Source organism: Camellia sinensis, chromosome 11, assembly GCF_055761805.1.
Source record: "Camellia sinensis isolate YWXY chromosome 11, ASM5576180v1, whole genome shotgun sequence".
Classification (NCBI taxonomy): Eukaryota; Viridiplantae; Streptophyta; class Magnoliopsida; order Ericales; family Theaceae; genus Camellia; species Camellia sinensis.
The window spans coordinates 120,994,359-121,005,242 of NC_138971.1; the positions used below are offsets into that span (position 1 = coordinate 120,994,359).

Consider the following 10,884-nt stretch of genomic DNA (forward strand, 5'->3'; position numbering starts at 1 on the left):
TGGGACCTATCATATTTTTCTTAAATGTCGAGGGAGGTCAATGTAACTTGCCTAGTTTTTTTAAATATTGAATTGAATGTAAAACATGGTCTCTTATTATTTTGATATAATAAAATATTAATGTATTTGTAAATTGAAAATGAATAAATTTTTATTATTTCTATATGTGTAACAATATATAGAAAATGATGGGAGTTAAAAGGCTTTGTTTGGTTTGGTATATATGTAACAATATATTATTTGGTGAAAAGTGCCCACCCCTAATCTTTCATGAAAATACATGAACACCCCCAAACATTAAAAAATATCACAAAGACCCCCACAGTTTGAAGGTGTATTATGAAGCACAGATACTCTGAAATGGCCCTCGTACACGTATCGAATATATATCGGATACGGATACACGTCTGATACGACGGGATACGTATCAGATATGGCAGAGATGTATCCCAATTTTTTTTAATTTTTTTAATTTTGGATACGTTTGGGATACACGAGAATACGCTTGGGATACTTTCGGGATACGGCGGGGCAAAAAAAATAATTTTGAAAACTTATAATGGGATCAAAGTGTAAATTAACAAAAGTAATCTAAAATAAAACAAACAAACAAAAAAATCAAACAAACCCTAGCTTAGCAACAACTCGAACAGCAGCAACAACGTTGTCGTCTCTATTGCGATTTGCGAACAACAGCAACTCTGAGTCGTCGTCATTGACCAAGGTTTGTCCTCTTTCGCTCTCACTCTCACTCTCACTCTCACTCTCACTCTTTCTCACTCTCTCTCTCTCTTTCTAGCTCGCTCGCTCTCACTCTCTCACTTTTCTGTCTGTGTCACTCGATCTTAGTCCCTCTCTCTTGCTCGATTTCACTCTCTCTCTCTCTCTCTCTCTTCCCTCTCCCTCTCACTGTCTGTCTCTCGCTCGATCTCAATCTCACTCACCCTCTGTCTCTCTGTCTCACTCAATCTCACTCTCTCTTCCTCTCATTGTACTAACTGCATTGAATTTCTTTTTCTTTTTTTCTTTCTTCTTCTTCTTCATTTTTTTTTTTTTTTTTTTGGGCAGCTAAGCTAAGTTACTAGTACCCACTTTTTATTTCCTTAAAAGACAACAACATCAAGGAGCCTTGTGAGGTTTTTTTTTTTTTTTATCATTGAAAGGGTAAATTAATTTGAATTGCATTATGGTTGTTATGGGTGATGCTATATTGTTGGAATTTTTGAAATTTTATTGAATTGCTATTTTTTTTTTTTTTTTTTATGTTCATGCCAAAAGATAACTACATTAATGTTTTGTTTTATAAAAATTACATACTACATTACTAAAAAATATAAAAATAATATTTTTTACAAATGTATCCCCGCCGTACCCGTATCTTAGTTTTTCAAATTTTGCTGTATCGCTGTATCCGTATTGTATCATACCCGTATCCATGCTTCCTAAAACCTTATGGACATTACTAACAATACTATTTTTGCTGATCTCAACCAAAATGATGTCTAATATATTATATCCCCATGTTACCCTTCCTATGTGATTTATACCCTTTCTATATATATAATAAATTATAAGCACCTCCTGACATTTGATTATAGGCATAATCACCCCTTGAAATTTCTCAAAAATTGGGTGTACTTAATTTTTTGAAGACAAATCATTAATTAATTATAATAAACAGCACTACAAAAAAATTGACTTTTTGCGACGGCAAAATGTCGTCGCAAATACTTAAAATGTTTTGTGACGGCAGATGACTTTTAGCAATGGCAAGTGGGAGGTCACAACAAAGGGCGTTGCTAAAAGGTTTTAGCGATGGCACAATGTCGTCGCCTTTTTTTTGCAACAACAAAATTGCCTTTTTGCGATAAAATTCTGTCGTCGCCATTAATATAAAAAAATCTGAGATTTTTTGAGACGGCACTATGTTGCCTTTGCTAAAGGTGTTATTTGTGACAGCAAAAATGCCGTCGAAAAAGTATTTTTATTGCGACGAGATACCTGCCGTCCCTGAAAATTCTTTGAGACAGCACGACATGCCGTCGCTAAAGATTATTTGCGACAACAAAGAATACTGTCGCAAAAGGTTGTCTCAACTCTGCCAATATCATTTGTGACGACAATGTGGTGTCGTTTCAAAAAAAAAATGCTATAAAATTATTAAAAATATGAAAATATGAAAATTACCTGTATTAAATGAAAAATAACTGAAAAAGAAACCAATAATTACATAATAATATAAAAATTCCAATATAAAAATAACGATTCATCCATAATAAAAATATTCTTGCATTCATTACAACTCATTAACAAAATTGTCCCACTACATAATATTGCATAATACATATACAATGTTTAAATACATAATGTTATTCACAATTCAAAATAACGTAAATCAAAAACAAAAATTTCCCTCATGATTCTTCCGTGGGTAACAAAAACAAAAGTTAATCGCAATCTTCACACGCCTGCATTCCACAAGAAGCAAACTACTACCCGGGAAATATCTAAAAACAAAAAATAAAAATAATTAATGACAATATTATTATGTATTAATATTTTAATTACAAAAAAAACATAAAAAATTAACTACTATATAATTACAAAAATAATTAAGTAAATAATTTTGGCTAGACAGAAATCCGACTCTAACTCCCAAATCGGAAACCCGATTGGAGTCTCGTCTTCTCCCACAAGTCTCTCGTGCCTAGGCGATTGTGTGTGCCAAGTTTCGAGCTAAACCAACGCCGTTTGGAGATTTTGGGACGTCAACACCTCCACTCAATCTTGACAATAACTTTCACGTATCATAACTTACCTCATGCTGCCAAGTACCAAAAATTTCAGAAAGATACAACAAACCACACCAATCAACAGTAGTGCTGAGGGGTATTGGCTTATGAACAACAATGATAACATCACCTTATAATAAGTAACAAGCTTATTAATAATAATGTAACAATAAGGATAAATAAAAACTATAATAATATATTAATTTAATTCATATATGTAGCGTCCCACTGAGCCATTCTTTATTTCATTTAGTATGATAAAGAACGGATCTTGTTGGCATGTCTTGTGCTAAATGAGCTATTACACAGATAGTAGTCGGGAAGAAAAATCAACTAAATATTCAAGCTCAAAACAAGACAACTATATGCACAAGAATCCCCAAGATTTAGCATATAATTACCTGAATTCCCCAATTTATGCTTATAAGAGGATCGCAATTGATAAAGCAACACCTATATCTAACATGGAAACCCCTAACTTTCTTTCTCCTTATGTTGTATTTGGATCTTGGATTTATGAAGGAAATATGTGGAGGGGGAAAAAATAGGAGGGATCCCTAAGGTTTTTTTTTTTTTTTTGGGGGGGGGGACAACATAGAGTGTAACGCCCTCAAAATAACAACATTAAACCCATCAGATAAGACATGCATTTACATATAAACTAATCACATTCTTATTATTCATTAGAGTTCCATTACATAAGTATTACATGTTAACATCAAAACAAAATGCCCTACGGGCTTACAGCTTTCCAAGTTAACACTTGGTTACAACAAAAGAATACTAACTCGTTTACACATTAAGCCCTTGGCTTGAAGTTACATGTAATACATTAAAAGTTAAGCGACAAAAGTATGTCCGCCTCTAGCCTCCCAGCTATGTCCTTGGAGGTGGCATGCTTCCTGCATCTGAAAATGATATTCCCATATAGGGTGAGCCACAGCCCAGTAGAAATATACTAAACCAACCATGAACAATGACTAAAAGATTAGCAATTGATAGATGGCTAACACAAATACATTCACATAAATTACACATTTATGTCATACAACTTACGAGTCTAAGTTACCTTTCATTTTCCCTTTTTCAACAGATAAGCATGCTAGCTCTATCATCATTTCCATAGATATGTATAAAAACTATATCCCACATTCATATAAGCATATAAGCTATATCCACATTCTCAACAGATATGTATAACAACAATATCCCACATTCACAGATAAGCATATAAGCTGTATCCACACTTTACCAAGATAAGCATATAAGCTCTATCTTCACTTCTCTAGACAAACATATGAGCTGTATCTACGGAGTTCATCCCCTATCTTCTCCCAACACTATCCGGTTTAGAGGTACATCCCCTATCTTCCCCTAAACCGCGGAGTACATCCCCCATCTCCTCCTCTACACATAACGTATATAAACACATTGGTTCTATATACAATCACCCAATACATACAGTTAATGTATTCTATCAACCGTCAAGTTCCATGACACATTTCATTGATTAGTTTCAGTTTGCCTAATCATCATGCATTGTCTACAACAATCACGACTATCCTCCACCGATAGCCCAAAGCAGTTATTTCTAAACAGAAAATAAATGCACAATGGATATTCAATCAACATTTCATTTCCTCATTTCTCACCATTAATTATCCCAATTAATCAAACAATGTAATTAGGCCATTTTCCATAATTACCATTTCAACCCTTAGGTCCCATTTTCATCAATGATTTAACATCAATTCCATTTCTCTATGCCAAACATGCATCTAAGTTTATTATGAATAAAACCCCAACTTTTGTAAAATTACACAAAAGCCCCAAACTTTCACAAAATTACCAAACCAAGCCCAACATCTCAAAATACCAAAATTTAAAGACAAAATCCATAGAGAGGAGTAGGGTATCCCTACCTCGAAGTTTAAGCCACAAAGGAGATGAAGACTCGAAGATCAACTTGCTCCAAATCCAAACTTTTTCAGATTAAAACAAAGCTCTCAACGCCCTCTATCTTTTTAACAAAGGCCCTAGGCTAGATTCACACTCTAGGGAGATCAATTCTTAGAGAGAATGTAAGTTTAGAGAGAGAGTGTCGGATCTAGGTTTTGAAAGAAAAAGGGAGTGAAAAAGTGATGTTCAAAAACGCTACTGTCCGCTGATATAAAACACGCTCGCTCGAGCGAAGACTTGGTCGCTCGAGCGACCAGACACAGAAACTCTCGCTCGAGCCAAGGAACTCTCGATCGAGCGAAGAAAAACCCAGACCGCTCGAGCGAAGGAAGCTCGCTCGAGCCAAGAAAGGCAACTCTCAGGTCCAGAACCAGACGCAACACTCGCTCGAGCGAAGCCATCCTGGCTCGACCCACCAGACACGACCCTCACTCTCGCTCGAGCGACAAACTCCTGGCTCGAGCGAAGGTCCAAAAATCTGGGCAGCAACACTAGGCTCCCAAACACAACCAACCTGTAACAAACCTGCCCAACACATCTTATAACTCAATATACAAAGTAAAAAGGATGCAAACAAGATAATAAACAACAACCAACATCCACGGACACATGTCCGGATCACTGTACAACAAGGGTAAACCCGGGATCGCTATATAGAGACAGGCCCCTATGAGCAAAAGTCAGAACCCCATCAAAGGGGAGAATACAAAACACAAGACTGCCCAAAAAAAAATACAGAGATAAAAAATTACACACTAAAATCTAATAGGGGTGAGCATGGTCCGGATTGGACCGGATTGGGATAAAACCAAGACCAATTCGTTATCTACGGTTCCTGAAAAATCGGAACCAATCCGATCCGTTTAAATCTTGGAACCAATCCGAACCAATCCATTTCAACACGGATTGGATCGGTTTAGGACCACGGATTCACATAATTAAATAACAAAAATATATATATATATATATAATACTTTAATTTTATAAAAATATAAACATAGCGCTATATTAGTTCTACAATAGCAACATGTTTTTTTATAATAGCGACATAATGTTCTAGAATTTAAACAATCATAAAAAAACTAGTTTCATCATAAGTATTTAGATCATTACAAATTAAAACTAAAAACTAAAAAACAAAAGTAATAAAAGAAGATATTATACGAGGTTTAGGTTTGAGTTTAGATTTTATATAGAATAAGAGAAGATACTATGGGGGAGGATGTATAATAAAAATATAGACTATTTGTATACGGTCCGGATCGGTTCCAATCCGGAACCGTGAGGTTCAATCCGGAACCAATCCGTGGACTACGGATTTTTAATTCTTCAATCCGGAACCGAACCACGGATTCGAAAAACCAATCCAAACCTATCGGATTGGACTGGACTGGATCGGATTACGGATTTTACGGATTTCTTGCTCAGCCCTAAAATCTAAAAGTGCTCGGCAAGATTTTCAAAGTATGAAAACAATGCCAAGTTAATATAAAGAAGGAAACTCCCAAATGAGAAATAAAGATGTTACCTAATGCAAAAAAGGAACTTATTATGCAACCCGAGGAGCAACTCATCAATTATAGCAGCAACTTTCTGTCAATAACAAAATGTAATACAAAGAAAGGTGACAAGAAGAAAGAACGCATTAAAACGATAAACTGTCTCATTAGTTAAACAAAGAAAACTTCATGAGGAAGCAAAGAAAGAAAAAATATATAAAACATACCAACATTTCTTCACAATTAGCAATAAAATAGTTTGCAGATAATTTGGCATTCTCCGCAAAATGCTCCTGGGAACAAATAAGAGGGAATAAAGATAACAGGACTCTGATTTTCTAGGACAATGGAAAAGGATAAAACTGAAAGCAAATGAAATAATCTCAATTTATAGTAGTTCCTTCAAGTTCTAATAATCTAAGATGCTCCAATTATGGTATGTAGCGTAGTTTGAACTGAGGAATCAGTTGAACAGTAATAGCTCTATAGCAGTAAAATATGTGCTCATCTCTCCTAATGGGCCAAATTTTCATGTTCCACCAATGTGAAGAGTATGGATATGAATCATGATCTTCAAGTGGAAGAGTGCCAACAAAAAAAAAATAATGGCCGATTGTGTCAATGTTTCAGAACAATCAAACTACTTTACAAAAGTAAAACTTCAGTATATTTCATTTCCATCTTTTGTGAACATTGAAAACAATCTCTTTGCTGAACTAAAAATGATTACTTAGGTTAGGGAAGAAAAGAAAACAAGAGAAAATATTGTGTTTTCTGTTTCTTTTGATTGGATAAATAAATAAATAAAAAAAGAGAATAATTTTCTCTCCTATCTTTATTTGAACTACAGGCAAAAAGAAAAAAGAAAAAAGAAAAAAAAAACTCTCATGTAATATTACCAAAGAGTCAATTTTATGTTTATTTCTTCTACATCTAAAGGGACAATTTTAGTATCATGAAATAGAAAAAAATATAGTAATCTGTTAGTAACATTTTTCTCTCAATCTCTTCACTTTTAGAGAGATTCAAAATGGGAATTTTAAGAGTAAGTCTCTCCATTTCCTTCCATTTCACCACATCTGTATCTCTTTATTAATCAAAATAGTTGATATGAATAAAAAGAAATGCATTTCTTTTATTTTCCCCAATCCAAACGAACTTTAAGCTTTAATATTAATGCAATCACTCTTTTTTTTTATACAAATTAACAAACACAATTGTAAAATAACAAACATCTAACTCTACAAAGAAATGGAAATAGAAGAAAAAGAAGTGAGAGAGAGAGAGAGAGAGAGAGAGATTATACCTCTTGGACCAAGAGTGAGGCCAACAGCATCAGCAAGCTTATCGATGCCTGCCTGAAGAGCAGACCTCGAACTCTGGTCAAATGCGATCTCCTTCGCAATAGCTCTCACTACGAACTGCCGACTCGAGGACGCCCCATTGTAATTCATCTTCTGACCTTGCAGTAGTTGACTCACTCTCCTACTCGTCAAATTCCCCTGAATCCACACAACACAATCAATCAATATATACATACATACGTATGCATGTATCGGCAGCAGATAAAGAGTTGTGATGATAGTATTACCTATTTGGGAGAAGTGAGGATCGAGGTGGTGGAGATAGCATTGGCGGAAGCCATTTCTGCGTGTGAGTGTGTGTAGATAAGGAAAGAGTTGAGCGGAGAGTACACTGCGTATTAGCGTTAGGGGGGTTTGGAAATTAGGGCTTTTCTTTTGGTGAATTTTCTGTTTGAGCGTGAAAAGAAGGAGAGGGAAAACGAATCAGAGATAGGGTTTTGTGGGAAATTCGAACATTTTGAAATTGAGTGGTGATTTACCACCCACTAATCTCTAGAACACTAATAGTTCTAATGAGCTTTTAAAAAAAAAAAAAAAACTCAAGCTAAAACATCACATTACTTTAGTGGAGGTCATTGTGCCACATCATTAGTGATACTCTAGACCTTCCAATTTAGTGCTCTAAAACATTATTAGAGCTCCCAATTTAGTGCTCTAAAACATTATTCGTTGGGAGGGAGGTAAAAAATTGAGATCATGTTTGGTTGATTTTTTTTTTTTTAAATGTATTTTTGAATTTTTTAAAATTATTTGATTTCGATTTTTTTGATTTAATTTTTTAAAAATTGAGTTTTTTATTTTTAGTGAATTTTTAAAATTTTAAGTAATTTTTATTTTTTATATTTTTAGATGTACCTTACTTAGATGTATCTAAAAAATAAAATATTTGTCAAAAAAATTTTAAAAATCAATAAATGCACAAGAATACGAAAAATGTACTAAATTTTCATATATATATATATATATATATATATATTTATAGTATTTAGTGAATTTTATAAATATTTTTTTTCATAAATATTATATTTTTAAAGTGCATTTATGTGTGGTGTATTTAAAAATTAAAAAAAATGCTTAGAATATTAAAAAAAAATAGTGAAAACGTAAAAAATAAAAATAAAAAAAACACACACACATAATAAAAAATTTCAATTTCCTGAAAAATAAATACTGAAAATCTAAACCAAACAAGTTGATCATATCCTTCAAAACATTATATAAAATTGACGAGAATGGTAGTTTTGATTTTTTAAATTTTTTCATGAAACTAATTTTTAGTCTTTAAAAAATAAATTTGAATCAAGTTTCAGAGGGAGCGGCAGTAGTGGCGAAAGTGGTGGATAAGAGGTGATGGTGGTGGTGATGGCGAAGAAGATTAGTGGTGAAGTTGTGGTAGTGGTAGAGATGATGGAGTGGCAATGGTAGAGAAGAGGTAATAGTTGTAGTAGTGGTGATGGTGGTAATGGAATGGTGGCGATGGTGGTAGTAATGGTAGTCATAGAGGTGGAGTGGCAACAGTGGTGGTAGTGGAGTGACATTTGTAGTAGTGGTGAAGGTGGTAGAGCAGATGAGTAGTGAGAGAGATAGATGAGTGAGAGACAGATAAAGAATAGAGATAGAGAGAGAGAAAGAGACAAAGTGGTCGCTAAAAGTGCATTTTCTTGTAGTGGATCGATAAATCAAAAGGGAGCTTGATAAATAGAGAAGAGAGAAGAGAAAAAGTGAGCAAGGTGAACAAAATGGGAGAGAGAAAGAGAGTGGCAGAAAAATAGACAGGCAGACAGAGAGAGAATAGTGATGAGTGAAAGAGAAAGAGATAGAGAGAGAGACAAAAAAAGAGAAAGAAACAAAAGATGAGCGAGAGATAGACAAAGAGAGAGAAAGAGAGCAAAAAGAGATGAATGAGAGAGAGACATAGAAAAAGAGAGAGACACAGAGAGAAGAGAGATAAGCGAGAGAGACAGGGAGAGAGAGAGAGAGAAGAGAGAGAGACAAAGAGAGCAAAAAGAGATAAACAAGAGAGAGAGAGAAGAGAGACAAAGAGAGAAGAGAGATAGAGAGAAGAGAGATGGACGAGAGACACAGAGAGAAAGAGAGAGAGACAGATAGACAGACAGAGATGAGTGATGAGTGAGAGAGAGAAAGAGAAGAGAGACAGAGACAGAGAGAAAGAGATAGACAAACAGACAGAGAAGAGCGATGAGTGAGAGAGAGAAAGAGAAGGAAGACAGAGACACAGAGAAAAAGAGAGAGACAAACAGACAGAGAAGAGAGTGAGAGAGAAAAAGAGAAGAGAGACAGGAAGATGAAAAAATGGGTGAAAAGAGAAATGTTATATCAAAAGAGTAAGAAGACGTCGTTTTTTAAAAAAAAAAAATTGTGACAGAAAAATACCGTTGCATTTATTTAAACCATTTTGTGACTATATATATATATGAAGCCGTCTCAAAGCCACAATACATATATATATATATATATTTACTTTTTTTTTTTTGCGACTGCAGCTGGTGCCGTCGCAAAAATTCTATTTTGTTTTTTTTGCGACAACAATCTTTGCCGTTGCAAATACTCTTTTTTTTTTTTTGCGACAATAATTTTTGCCGTCGCAAATACTCTCCTTTTTCGCAACAGGATTTTCTGCCGTCGCAAATACTCTATTTTTTGTGACAGCAAATTGTGCCGTCACAAAAAAAGTATAACTATATTTTTTGATCCGCAATGCTTAAATAATGTCAATCTGGTCCCTAATGTATAAATATATTTCAATGTCCGTCCTCAATGTTTAATTTGAGTCAATCTAGTCCCCAATGTATAAAGAATGTTTCAATTTAGACCCCAAATGTTTAAATTGTATCTACTAACAGAGTTAGATTGGGAGAATAAATTGAAACACTTTTTATACACTATGGACCAGATTGATACGACTTGAACATTGGGAGCAAATTGAAACAATTTTATACATTGGAAACTAAATTAACACAATTTAAACAATGGGGACCAAAATGACATAAGGCTTATCCTTTGGGGACTAAAAATGTAATCAACCCAAAAGTAAATACTGCTCTAGTTGAAGTATGACTTGGATATATACTAGGTCCTCTGTTTGAGGCAAAAATTAAGAAAAAAAATCCAATAAAACTAACTTCATTTAAAAGTAAAGGGTTAATTACATTTCTAGTCCCCAAAGCAGGAGTCATTTTGGTCCTCAATGTTTAAATTGTGTCAATTTAGTCCCTATGTATAAAGTGTTTCAATATGGTCCCAATGTTG

The 10,884-nt window shown here is 34.2% G+C and overlaps 1 long non-coding RNA gene across 1 annotated transcript; it reads right to left on the bottom strand.

Moving 5' to 3' along the window:
• Positions 1–2,273: 2,273 nt before the first annotated feature.
• LOC114308233 (uncharacterized) lies at positions 2,274–8,079 on the bottom strand. The gene is made up of 5 exons (XR_014344414.1): positions 7,842–8,079; positions 7,557–7,752; positions 6,478–6,543; positions 6,280–6,344; positions 2,274–2,507 (listed from the first exon to the last, which is right to left on the bottom strand). It is a non-coding gene; the product is annotated as an uncharacterized LOC114308233 (long non-coding RNA).
• Positions 8,080–10,884: the final 2,805 nt, after the last annotated feature.